The sequence below is a fragment of the Cryptomeria japonica genome, chromosome 7 (assembly GCF_030272615.1).
Source record: "Cryptomeria japonica chromosome 7, Sugi_1.0, whole genome shotgun sequence".
NCBI classification, from domain to species: Eukaryota; Viridiplantae; Streptophyta; class Pinopsida; order Cupressales; family Cupressaceae; genus Cryptomeria; species Cryptomeria japonica.
Genome location: NC_081411.1, coordinates 176,753,150 through 176,767,089, shown reverse-complemented (window position 1 = coordinate 176,767,089; position 13,940 = coordinate 176,753,150).

Genomic DNA, 13,940 nt, shown 5'->3' with positions numbered 1-13,940 from the left:
ATTTTCATGAAGATTTGCATGGGTACGAATGTTAGCTTGTTCTTGAAGAAAATATTGAATTGATAGTTAAATGATTATAGAAGATTGATGATTTTTTATCCTTTCATTAGGTGGCATGAAGAGTTGCATGCCAATATGAAGAGTTTTGATTCTTTGGAAAGGTAAAAAGGTGAAAAGGAATATTTAGAACTTCTAAATTTAGAGCTTTGAGGTTTTTCATAAATTGGTAGCAGTTGAGTTTATCAAGGAGCATTATAATTATTTCCCTCTACACTTGTTCAAGAGTAGTATCAGAAATGGAATGCCCATATGTAGATGTTTCCTGTGTATTCATAAGATATAGGTTTAATGACACTGAGTGGAAAATATTTCTGGAAGGTTATGTTTATAGCAGCACAACAAATTGCTTTGTAGCTAAAGGGACTTTCAAATTAGAGAAGGTAGCTAAAGGTATTTTCAAAGGCCATCTACAACTACAAATGTCCTTTCCCTGGTTGCCTATATTCGGCCCCTCATCTCCTAAAGCCTAAGAGTGAGAGGGAGTGGGGAAGAGAACAATGAGGACAAGGAAGAGTCATTTCTAGGAAAGAGCCTGTTTAGTTAAAATTGATAACTAAAGCTAGACCCTTGTTCTGATTACAATACCCATCTTTGGAGCTCATCCACTAGTTTTTGTGGAGCTCATCCACTAGTTTTTATATCTATAATCTTGCATCTATAAACCTCATCCTCTAGTTTTAATAGTTAGAATCTTGCATCCATAAAGTTATCAGGAATGTGATTGTGGCGTGACACAAACAGTTGAATTTCAACAATATTTTATTCTTCACTGTGGTCCATGATAGTTTCATGATAGTTTTAGTCATATGGTTTGATAAGTTATCCTGTTTTATTTTAGGTTTCATATTGGGAATATATCATTTCCATGCTTATAAAACAAACATATGTCAAATGAGAACATGGTAGTTGTATACAGCCTGAAGCTTGTTGCATTCCTTACTCGTATAAAAGGAATTCCAAGGCTGTAATTAAGAGAGTTTTTTAAGGGAATCTTGGTCTCTTTGAAAAAAAGTATAGTAGTAGTGTCTAAGTTATAATGTGGAGTCTTCAACAATGAAGAATGTATATACTCCTTCAACAATATTAATTAGTGTATGATTTGTCATGACAATTACTATAGATATAGTGTCCAGAATGTACTTCTTGATCTCACATGAATAATAATATCAATGGTTTTGTTATTTATCTTTGCAAATCTCTTGTGAAAGTGAAAATTTATTCAGGGGTTTATGTACTTGTATCCAAAATTAGAAAAATAAAAAAAGAAGATATATATAATATTAATATATATCGCTCAAGGTAACTTATGGTAAGTGTGCATTTAATGAGACATTTATGCTGAAGTTGATCAAATTTCTTTAAATTGGGCATTGGGGGTATTACTGTATTTTCACATTACATGTTCAAGTTGGAAACACTGAGGTGTTAGTGATGGATGCACCAATTATGCTCAGGGCGATGAAACCATAGGCAACGTTTGTAGGTGAAGTCATAGATAAACTATAAAAGGGGTCTTGGTGGATGACCAGCCGTACATAATGCATGTGGTCAAGATAGTGCTAGAGTTGGATTTTCTAATGGCATATGACAAGCATAGGCTTAGTTCAGATATTCTGGCCTTTTTTCTTGTCATCCTGTTATATGTCAGGGTTTTCAAGGAGTGGGCAAAAAAAACTCACCCAGATGGTGTTTGAGCATGCATATTTGTGCAACATTGATGCAGTCATTGACAATGTGGATCAGAAACTCCTCATTCCCTTCTAATGGAACTATTACATTGGAAAGGTTTTAAACTTCCAATTGTGCAAACACAAGATGTGTCATTGTTGCAGGCAGGAAGGAGTGATATACTATGTAATATCAATTTCCTCATGTATGTAGCCAAAATCAAGGAACCCAAGGAGAACAATTGGAATTGGGACTACCTGACAACTGAAGGGTTGGTAAATGAAGATGAAATTGATGAGGAGGATGTGGCTGAGCTTGTAGGGGTGTTGGAGTTGGGTAGGGAGGAATGGATTGAGGATGACAAATGTGGTGTGGAGGAAATTGTAACAGGTGAAGCTCATGCTAACTGCGAATAGAATTGCCTGCTCATTTTATAAGACAAGAAAGTCAAGGAGGAACTTGAAGCTACATAGGAGGTAAGGCGGACTAGGATTGTCTCCTATCCCTAAAGTATGGTGCATATCCTTCATTTTGTTTTGATGCTTGTATTTTGTATTTTGCGTTATGGGTTGTTATGGGAGATCATTGGAAATTCTACTGGGAATGTATTTTTGAATACAAGACAAATACTATTTAATCTTTTTTTTAAGTCTTAATACAATGGGTGTTGGCCCTACCCAACTATTCACTTATCAAAAAAAAATTGTTCAAATGATTTATTTTGGGGAATATTTCATTACTTCGGGAGAATCAAAATATATTATAATGGGTGTTGGCCTTAAATAACTATTTATTGTTAGGGTTTATCGGATTGTCACTTTCTAGACCTACTAGTAGGTAATATGATATTTTATTGATTTAAAGATTGAAAAAAGATTACAAAAAGATTGGAGTCATCAAACAACCTCCATCCAATTCATTTATCTATACCCGCCACCATCAAAGCTAACTCTAAAAGAAACCCTAATAACTGCTCCCATCCTCTTCTTGCAAGATCTTCGCATCTCGCCTTCAACTCATCCTCTTCTTGCAAGATCTTCGCATCTCACCTTCAACTCATCCTCTTGCTAGCAAACAAATGGTAGTGGGTCCAGAAGCTCCATTGACCCTTCAAAAATGATGCAACCCATTCCCAAATTGAATCCATCCCTCCTAGTTATTCTGGTGCAATTAAAGTTTGCAAGGCCCTCTTCACCTTGTCCGCATCCTCTTCCAATTATAATCACCATGCAGCAATAAGGGAAAATATTTCTATATTAGTCCTGTATCTGTGATTGATATGGATAATCTCCTCTCCTAGCAAGAGCTTCACCATATCCACAATCCTTTCATCCTTGAACAAGAATAGGCTCTTCAATATCTTATCGGACACTTTTCCCATGAAGGACACATGTTCCCTTTGCAATAGTGTTGACACCCCTTCAAATCAATATTAGCCCCTACATTCTAGAACACACTCTCTCAAAGAAATCTTAAACACGTTTAATAGAAATGGCCACCAAAAGTGAATAAATAATCAATACTCCTCACGTCTTACTCCGTCATCGGGGGCCAAGCTCATCAATGCTCTTTCATTAATTCCTCCTCTATAAGTGTGAATGAGGCACTTTTTGATTTTAAATTAATTCATTACTTGGATTGAAATAATAGATTAATTTATTCACTTGTAATATTAAACTACATTAAATTTTATCTTTAATTTTCTTTTGCCATCCATATAATGAGCTACAACTGCTAGTTAACTATAAGTTGTAATATTAAATTAATCAATCAACTTAATGATTGTTGGATTATTGTAGATCAATGACATAAGCTCTATTTCGGCCCAAAGTTCTAAAGGACAAAGTTTTCTTCAAAAAGTCACCAAAATAGAGATAGGTCTAAGCATGTCTAATTAACTATTATAAATTGTACACTTAATTAAAGATGAGGATAGATTGGGCCAACCCTTTCCGACATGTCCTTTGACCTCCAACATGTATAATCTTATTGGTCCACTTAAGAAGAGCCTGATGTTAGCAGGGCCCATGCGCCATGTGTGCAGTGGGGCTGTGGAGTTAAGGTGAAAGAGAATCTTGTTTTCCATTTGGAGAAATTAATTATGTGTTTCATTGATGTTTGTCATTCATGTCAACACTAGTTGTTTTGTTTGTCTACCATGTTTTGGTAGAGTGGTTGGTCTTTGATATTGATATGGAGATTATCTTTAGTATGCTTTGGTTTGTGGAACTGGTTTGGATTGGTTACTCATGTCATTTTGATGTTTATCACATTCCATTGGTTCAAGATTTGACGGTCTGGAAGCTATCTTTTGTTCTAGTAAGCCATTTGGTTACCGATAAGGGTTTTACCGGCAAAGCTTTGTTGAATATATTTTGATGGATTTGATAAGTGGTGTTGGTGTGGATTCTAGAAGGTAACCTTGATGCTAATGGTTATTATGTTTGTGTTCCAGTTGATCAATGGTGTTGCATTTGGCTTATGGCGACCTATTTTAGGTATGGTATTATTCTGCTACATTATGGACCGGTTTATGTAACATGTTGGTGGATGCTCCCCATGCTTTATCGATTGGATTTATTGATTGGTTCATGCTATTTTGGTCTTAGGCCAACTTGGTTTATCATCAGATTTGTGGGATTATGTAATGGATTTATTGTATTATCTTTTCGGTGGTTGACTTGATTGTTTAGGTCCTGAGTTGGTAGATATATTATGTAAGATATCTTAGTAGATCATGGAATGTGGGTTATGGGATTATCTGTGTGCTAATAAAGTTTTAAACATAGGGAGAGGTTTTGGTCAATCATAGGTGATTGAATTGGCATTGTGTAAGAGGTTTTAGACCTTCGATATTAAGCTTAACTAGAACTATACTCAGGCATATGAGATTCTATTCTTGTAGTTCACTCTTATTTCTAAATTGCAGTCTAGATTTATTTGTAGTCAGTGAGGCTCCTTTGTGATGAGCAGTGTGCTCTAGGCAGTTTTCCTTCCTACGTGTGCAAGCCCCTCTTATTGTAATCACATAGTTACTGCAGAAGTATCATTTAACTATGGGTAGGCTTCTCACTATGGTTTTTCCCTTTACTAGGTTTTCCACATACAAATCTTGGTGTTATGTGTTGTGAATGGATGATAAATGCTCTGTGATTTATGTTTGTTCTTAATTGATATATTTTCTATTCTAGTATTTGGTTTATGCATTTCAATAAAACATTTTAAATGCTTTAAATTTCATAATCTATTGACAACTGATTCGCCCCCCGCCCCTCTCAGCTGTCCACCAATTATCCTAACAATTGGTATCAGAGCTTGGTCCTCTATGCAGAAGCTTAACCGTTTGAGGAAGATCCTATGGCGAATAATCATTCAACTTCTATTGCTTACTGGAAGGATAGTCCTAGGATTGTAGGAACAAATTATAGAGTATGGAAGCTTGAGATGGAAACTTATCTAAGATGTCTTAGCAAGGAGATCTGGGAGTTCATTAAGAAAGGCTATACTCCTTATGATCCAGTATCTAGTAATCCTCCTCTGGCAGACTTGGATAGGAACATTGTGAATGATTGTAGAGCTAGAGAAGCCTTTTTGAGCGCCCTTCTTATCAGCAAGTAATGGGATTAAGTGACAAATCATGTGTAAAACCTAAATGGGATAAATTGGAGACTCTGAATGAAGGTGACCCAACTATTTTTATTTAATAAACTTGATGGTTATAGGGTGAGATATGAGAACCTGAAACTGGAGGAAGATGAAAGAATTACTTCTTTTATGGAAAGAGTCAATGAAATTGTTATGGGAATTTAGTGTTGTGGTGGATCTCTGAGAAAAGATGAGATTGTTTCTAAATTATTGAGATATTTTCCACCAGCTTACAAGATGAAGGCTACTACAATTAATGAGCTAAGAACAATGTCCAACACTTTTGTTAATAGGGATAATTTCATTGGAAAGTTATCTTCTTTTGAGCTTCAGGAATTTGGTCCTCCTAGAGTTGCAAAGATGGAATCTTCTTTTCATGCATCTACATCATCAACCAACTAGAGTGATTGGAAATATTTATATGCAAATGAACTAGAGGATATAAAGAGAGAAGATGAAGAATTTGAGCAACCTGAAGCCCTATTTTCTATTTGAGTACCTACAGGTCCAATAGAAAGTAAGTATGAAGGAACATCACCTTTTAAATCTTTTACATGTAATAAGATAGGTCATTTTTCATCTAGATGTCCTCAGAGGAATTCAAGATTTGAGGAGAAAGATAGAATATCTTTTAGGCATAACCATGAATATCAAAACAACTATAAGTATGGGAGAAACAAAGACAAATCATGCTACTATGTGGATGAGGATGATGAATAATGATGAACAACAAATACCTTAATCAATACTGAGAGGGGGGGGGGGTGAATCAGTACATACAAAAACTTCTCAATAACTTATCAAGTTAAAACAATGCTAATTGGTTGTCTTCATCACTAAAATTAACCATGGCAATACTAGTTAAAAACAATAAGACTTCAGACAGCTAAATCAGTAAAATTGAATACTTCAAATAACATTCAACACTTGATAACTAATTCACCAATATACTCATGCATGTGTTGTATCAGTAATACCATAACCATTAGCTTTGCATGCATATTCACTTAAAAAAAGATTACTCAATCATCACATGAAAAATGCATAACTCATGACATAGATTTTTCACGTGGAAACCCAAATGGGAAAAACCACGGTGGGGATGAATACCCACAAGCTTGTTTTTGAACTCTTTTGAAACTCGCTCTGTTAGGAGCCTAGTACGATTAAAGACTTTACAATAAGGTTCTGTTAGGAACCGATCTTGTTAAAGATCACCTAGTTAAGGGATGGCTATATACCCTGTTCAAGGTTGAAACCTTGTCAAAGGTTACCTTGCTAGAGGATTTGAAGAACTCAATGATCTTGAGTCACCTGGTTAGAGTATTTGCAATAAGCCTGTTAAAGCTACCCGGTAAAGGGATTTTCCTATTTTTGAAATGGTTGAAGACAATAGGTAAAGTTATGACCTGATAATAGCACTACATGCTAAGGTAGATCCTTTTTAGCTCCTCTACTCTGCAATCAAACTCTGCAGTTTTCCACTCACTCGTTTGGCAAGTATCTCATCACTCAGATACAAACACAACATTTGCCAACACAGACAATAACAAACATCATCGACCTTATAGACAACAATTAGGTCGGTAGCAAAAACCTTAAACCTTAGACATTTTAGGTTTACAACTACAAGAGGTCCAATCCTGACCATTCAAACACTTTTCATAGGATAAAACAATCTCAAACTGATCACAAGTCATTCTACATTGTCCATTCTTCACCACATATGGAAATTAGTAACCCATCACTCTCTCTTCACATACCGCTAAGAAGAATGTTCGTTCTCGAGGTAGACATTTAATGAAATCAATCTTCATATGCAAGATCCTCAAGGAAATCCTTCACATGCACAAAAATGGCATGGTATCTTGATCTCATCCTTATCTCATAGCTAACTCATCACAAAATGTCACTGGTTTCATCACACAAGCTAGATTGCCAAACCAAAAACCCTAGAGCTGAGACTACCAACTGGTAGTCACACTTAGTGAAACCTTGACACCGGTCTACTTCATCCCTTTATACCAGTTCTCCTACTTGAACATCAATAACAACTTCTTCCAATCTTCATATCGGTTCGCCTGCACTTATTGACATCAATGACAACATACATTATCATCATACCGGTTCATCATATGCCAACAATCTCCCCCTTTGGCATTGATGGCAATACTCAGTGTAGGATTGCAACTATAAACAACATAGACCAGTGTAACTGTAACATATATCTTCTCCCATATCATATATCTTCATCACTTCAGATATCTTGTCCCCCATTGACAGCAATGCCAAAGTGGAGGCACAAGCTTCCATTCTCCACTATGATGCTCCCCCTATGGAGTAGCATCCTTCAACACATCAATCCTGAAAGATTTGACACTATAGTACGTGACTGATGTGAAGCACAAAAATTTAGTTTACTTCATGAAGGGGCAGAACCCCTAATTCACCTCTCAAATAGGTAAATGTAGTTTTCGATAAGGGCTTAGTGAATATGTTTACTAGCTGCTCCTTACTGGAAACATGTTCTAATACAACCTCTTGTTGGCATTTTTTATGTTTATGTTGTGATTGTCATTGATGGACACACCCTTGCATTGAGATCCTCTTTATATGTATAAGTTAGAGCACAACCACTATTTGTTCCAACTGGTATGTTGAATTATAGTCTTTAGACTATTGATGTTTTGTAGAATGTGTTTCCCGGTCTGAAGTGACATGTTGACCCCAAGCGGTTCGTGGATCCCAAGTGGTGCGAAGGACCAAAGCAGCATAACACATTTTTACTAGTCTTCATTTTTGTCAAACTGATAATCAGCATTTTGTATGAACCGGTAATACTCTGTGATGAGTTACCAACTGAAATTTTGTGATGAGTTACCATCCACCAATTGTTTGATGATGCTCACACATTAACAATGCTTTTTGTGTCATGGTACCAAGTATGTCCAAGTTCATTGAACCTAGGAAATTGTAATGTAATCCTATTGGACTGACATAAAATCAGATTCCTTTATAAGGACATCATGTCTAGGGTTTTAGGTTGTTGTTTAGGTCGCATCAAAGTTTATATTGTTGCTAGGGTTTAAGGTGTTAGAGGAGTTGGAAAGAATATGAATGCATAGAAGACTGAAGTAATGCAGGAGTGCATTAAGAACGAGCTATCAAGGATCTAACCAAGCAATCTATGCTATTAGATAGATCAAACACTTGTTGATTACTCACATCTTTGACAAGTCTATAGCCCTTAATTGGGTAGGCCCAAAAGCCTTTTTGTAAATCCTCTAACAAGGTGGTTCACATCTGTGGATCTAAAATCCTCTAGCAAGGTAGTCTTTAATCAAACTTATCTCCTAACAGAGATTGAGATTCCTAACAGGATCTATTCTGGTAAAGAACATTGTAAGACCTTAATCAGTCTAGTCCTATTCTACAGATAGTTACTTGTGAGTTCCATCTCACTGTGGTTTTTCCCATTTGGGTTTCCACATCAAAATCTATTGTGTTATGGTGTTTGTGCTTCTGTGGGTGAGTGCATTATTAGCTATTTGGTTTGCAAGTTGGTTAACCGGTTTGTCTATTAAACTATTTTACCAGTTTAGTGTTAGTCTTGCAAAGTGTTTAAGTGCAAAGATTTTTGGCATACTAATTCACCCCCCCCCCCTCTTAGTATTCATCAATTGGTATCAGAGCCAACTTTTCTATAATTTTAACCACTTGGAAAGAGATATGGGGGAATACACTTTGAGGGAACTTACCCATCGGCTCACTCAGTTTGAGCAAGCCTATGATGATCTTATGGTCAAATACAAGGCATCTCAAGCAAAAAGAAGAGAACATGCAGAAAAGTTGATGGAGCTATCTGAAAATAGTTCTTCAGATAAAGCAAACATGGAAGCCCTAATTGCTGAAGTAATTAAGTTGAATGAATCAAACTCCAACCTAAGAAAAGAGTTGGAAGGATTGACTATTCGGATGTGTCAAGAGCTTGAGAACTGGACGAAAGATGAAGATCTGGTGAAAGAAAGAGATCATGAGATCTCCAAGCTGAAACAAGAGATGAGTGCCCTAAATGCTCAACTCCATGCAAGCAAAGCGGAAAAGGAAGACATGCAAGGAGAACTAAACACTGCCATCTCTGAGAATGAAAACCTATTGGTAACGAGTGCTGCTATTTCCAAAGAACTCTCTGAGTCAAAGGAAATACTTGCTAAGTTCAACAAGAGCACTATCAAGCTAGAGAAAAAGCTTGAATCTACCAAACTGGTCAAGGATACTAATGGACTTGGTTATTTCGTTCATGAGGAAGGTGAGACATCTGGTACAAATGCTAGAACATCAAAGAAACAATCGACATCAAATAATAAAGGTAAGCAAAAGTTTAAACCTGTTTGTTTCAACTATCTTAAAGAAGGACATACTGCAAATGTATGTAGGAGTAAGGCTTACAACAATTTTCCTTATTTCCTAAATGATAAGCCTAGATCCTATAGATTTGTTGGTAACTGTTATGCATGCAACAAGTATGGGCATAGAGCATCGGAATGCAGGTCTGTTATGAATAACACTAGAAGATATCCCTAGAGAACCCAAGGAGTTGGTCCTGAACCTTTTGTGAACCGGAATCACAACCAGTTTAATGCCTTCAATCATTAGCCAAGAAGTGGTGGTTATCAAGTGGCAACCAGATGGAGAGAAAATTGTATGATCTGTCATGGTCATGGTCACACTGTTGCAACATGCAGAAGGAAGAATGGAAACATGAACAATGGACCTTGGAGAGCACCTGGATTGGTCTGCTATCACTGCAACAAACTGGGTCACATTTCCAGATTCTCTAGATCAAGAAGGAACATATTTGATGATATACTGGTCACTCTGAAAGGAAACATTGATGTTGACACTGTTCAAGTGGACATGAACAAAATCTGGAAGGAGAAACTAGCGGTGTTACAAGAGGAACTGGTTTTTGCACCTAGTATGGAAATCACGGAATCGACAAACTAAGTTGCAAAAAGCTTAGGGGGAGAAAATGGCAAAATTTTTTGAACCCCCGGTTTACACCGGTAAAAGTCCTTAACCGATATGTGATACCTGTCATTTGGCAGAAGACCAAAAATGGTAAAAAGGCAAATTAGGGTTTATGCCCTAATGGAGGAGCATTAATGACGGTAAGTGAGGAATATGTTTAAAAGCATTTTTCAAATCATTTCTCACTATCAATTTTTGAGCAAAGAAAAGTTCTTCAAAGAGAAGAGCAACAAAAAGGCGATTTGAGTAGAGATTTTGAGAAATTGAGAAACCGCAAAGGAGATTCAAATTCAAAATGGAAATGGTCAAGTAGAGAACACAAAGCAGTGATTCAACAACTGACAGAGTGTGAAGTGAAGGAGAATCGACAAGCCCTAATTTCACGTGTTTCAAAAGGTATTTCTCGAGTTCTTAAGATTTATATCATGGCTTCCGCATCTCATACCAATTCTAGTGCATCTGTCGAGTCTGCAAGTTTTATTCAACGAAAGTCCAAGTATAATGCCCTATCACAATTTTTGGCTAGTGTGATGGTAGAAGAGGAAATTTTTGACTACATAGATTGCAAGATTGAAGACCTAGGGTCTCTAGCTATCCACACCCAGTTAGGTTTATTTTGTGGAAAAGATAAGATCAAACCAGAGTTTAATATTTTGGAGAAGAAAAAGCTCCACAATGTTGTTTACTTCCTGAAGGATTTCACAGAGGATCATATAAGGATCATTCTGAGTAGAGTCCATGGTGATAAGATGTACCTAGAGAGAACTCATGATATCATGCCGCAGGCAATTCATGCAGTCACCAGATTCTACAACACAGGGGAAGTGCCAGCCCCGAGGATGGTAAGAAAAACTGAAATGTCCAAGCTCATCGGTTCAGTGAGCAACTCATGAGGCATGATAGTAAATTATATAAAGGATGATTTGGTTAAGTATGCATGCATGGTGATTGGATACCGAACATTCTCAGCCAACAGAATTAACTCTGTATCTGCTGCAGTGGTAAATGCCACTTACCGGATGATAAAGGAGGATGCATCATTTGATCTGTGCATTGGTATGTAGAGACAACTCGTATTTAATCTAAAGTCAATCAAATAGGATGATGCACTTAGGTTCAAGTTTGGACAACTACTAGTTAGGTTGTTCTTCTATTTCCAAGGCTACTTTCCAGGAGTAGGAGATGTCCAATGGTTTGGTGACCAAGCAAATTAAGTAAAGTATTGAAGCAATTGGAACCATCTACCCTGATGTTCTAAACAAGTATTTTGATGAGTTCAGAATGAAAATGAGCCAAAGAGTGAGGATATTAGGTGACATCGTCAAGAAATACAAGGACAATATCCGTTTCACCATCAAGGTGGATCAATTCATAATGGAGGCTGTTGAGCCTAGACAAGAAGAAGTGGAGCCAATGGTCTATGAGGTGATGTACGATATGCTGGAAGGGTATGCCTCTACCCTTATTGCCTCACCACTTGATCCTAAGGCAAAGAGAATCGGCACCTACCTAGAGAGGATAGCACCAGTTGAGGAACCACTAGCAATGAAAGAAAAAGAACCCACAGTAAAGAAGGCAAAGGCAGTGCCTGCAGCATCAGCACCTGTTACTAATGCAACTCCAAAAGTGACAAAGAGGTCACCAGCCAAGAAGAAATCGAAAGCAACACTGGCTAAAGTATTAAAGAGAAAGAGGAAGACAAGGAATACCTCTCCAGACTCAGAAGAAACCGTGTCTGAAGAAAAGCCAAAGAAAACATGTCAAGCAAAGAGGAAGACAAAGAATGAACCGACATCTTCTGCACCAGTAAATATAGATATCTCTTCCTACAAACCTTTGACACATTATCAAAGAACAATAAAGAATATTAGAAGGAAAGTGCTAAATGACTTAATTGAGTGTTTTGATGACTTTAATGATGATGAAAAGGAAGCGGTTGAAAAGGAAATAATTCAATATTTATGTGCCAATGACCAGTCGCCCTCAGAGATTAAGTCTCAGACACTGGATTCTTTATATATGTCATTAGACAATAAATGGTGCATTGCCATAGAAAAGGAACAGGAAATTAGGGAGAAAGTTTTTGCATAGTACTTTCCCGACCTGTCAAATTCTAAATTGTTTGATGTTATTGACCAAAATAAAGGACTCTTCTTCACTAGAAGAAGAAGACTCTGGCTGTTAGAAGGTAGAGTTGATGATGTCAAAAAAGACACTCATTTGTATATGAGAACCTATGTCCAGACTCACAAAGCACGTCTAGCCAACTGGCAAGCTGAAAAAGAATCGGTTATATCCAAACCGGACGAAGTATTTGATGATGAAGGAAATCTAGTTGTTGAACTGATCGACACCATTGATGTCGATGCTTTGGACATTGAGGATGTTACTCAGGATAAACCATCTGAGGCAACAGGGTAGGAGCAACAAGCTAAACAGGTTGATAAGCAAGCCAAGGACAGGTAGGAAGTAGCAAAGGAAGAGGAGAAGAAGAAAAAGGATGAAGAAGAGAAGCGGAAAAGGGATGAAGAAGAGAAGAAGAAGAAAGATGAAGAGGAGAAGAAGAAGAAAGATGAAGAGGAGAAGAAGAAGAAGAAGAAGGATGAAGAAGAGAAAAAGAAGCGAGAAGATGAAAAGAAAAAGAAGGAAGAAGAAGATAAGGAACAGGAGAAGAAGAAGGAAGCAGACAAGAAGAAGAAGGAAGAGGAAGAAAAAGAAGAGGAAAAGAGAAGAGAAGTAGAGAAAAAAAAGAAGGAAGAGGAGGATAAGGAAGTGGAGAAGAGGAGAGAAGTGGAGAAGAAGAAAGTAGAAGAGGACAAGGCAGGAGAAGCGGAGAAGAGCACCCAGATGGAGACTTCGAAGGCAACCGAGAGTCAAGCCAAACCAGTTGATCTCTCCAGTCTTATCGATCTCCAGTCTGTAAGTGAAACGGAGATAATGCAAAGCATCAAGGTAGCTCAAGAGCACCTTGAAATCATTCGATAGAAGAAGGAGCAGGATGTAATTCAAGCGGTTGTGGATACGCTTACCGGTTTGATACCCGGTACAAATCTTCCCAACACTATGTTGGTATTTTGGTATGGTTTTGTCATTGATGTCAACACCTACTGATAACTAGCACTTTGGAGATCCAACAACATTCACCGGCAAGCAAGTAACTATTGCACAGTTACTGGTATATGGTTCACCGACAGGATATAATGTTCACCAATACCTGGAATGATATGGAAGACACTTGGTAATATCAAAGACATTGTATGGATACTTTGTTTTGAAGAATTAATCATTGGTATATTCATATTTGCATATTTGCTTTTACCGACAAATAGGTCCAGGGTTATCTAGGGTTACACCAGCAGGTTTATCTTTTCCAGATCAGCATGGCACACTATGAAGATGATTTATTATTGTTGAACATGCATTAAGCCAACATGTTCAATCGGTTATTGTATCGGATATTATATTGTATGTAAAATATTTTTATTTTAATATCTTGTAGAGCCGACCTACTAAAATTGGTCTTAGGGTATGGTATA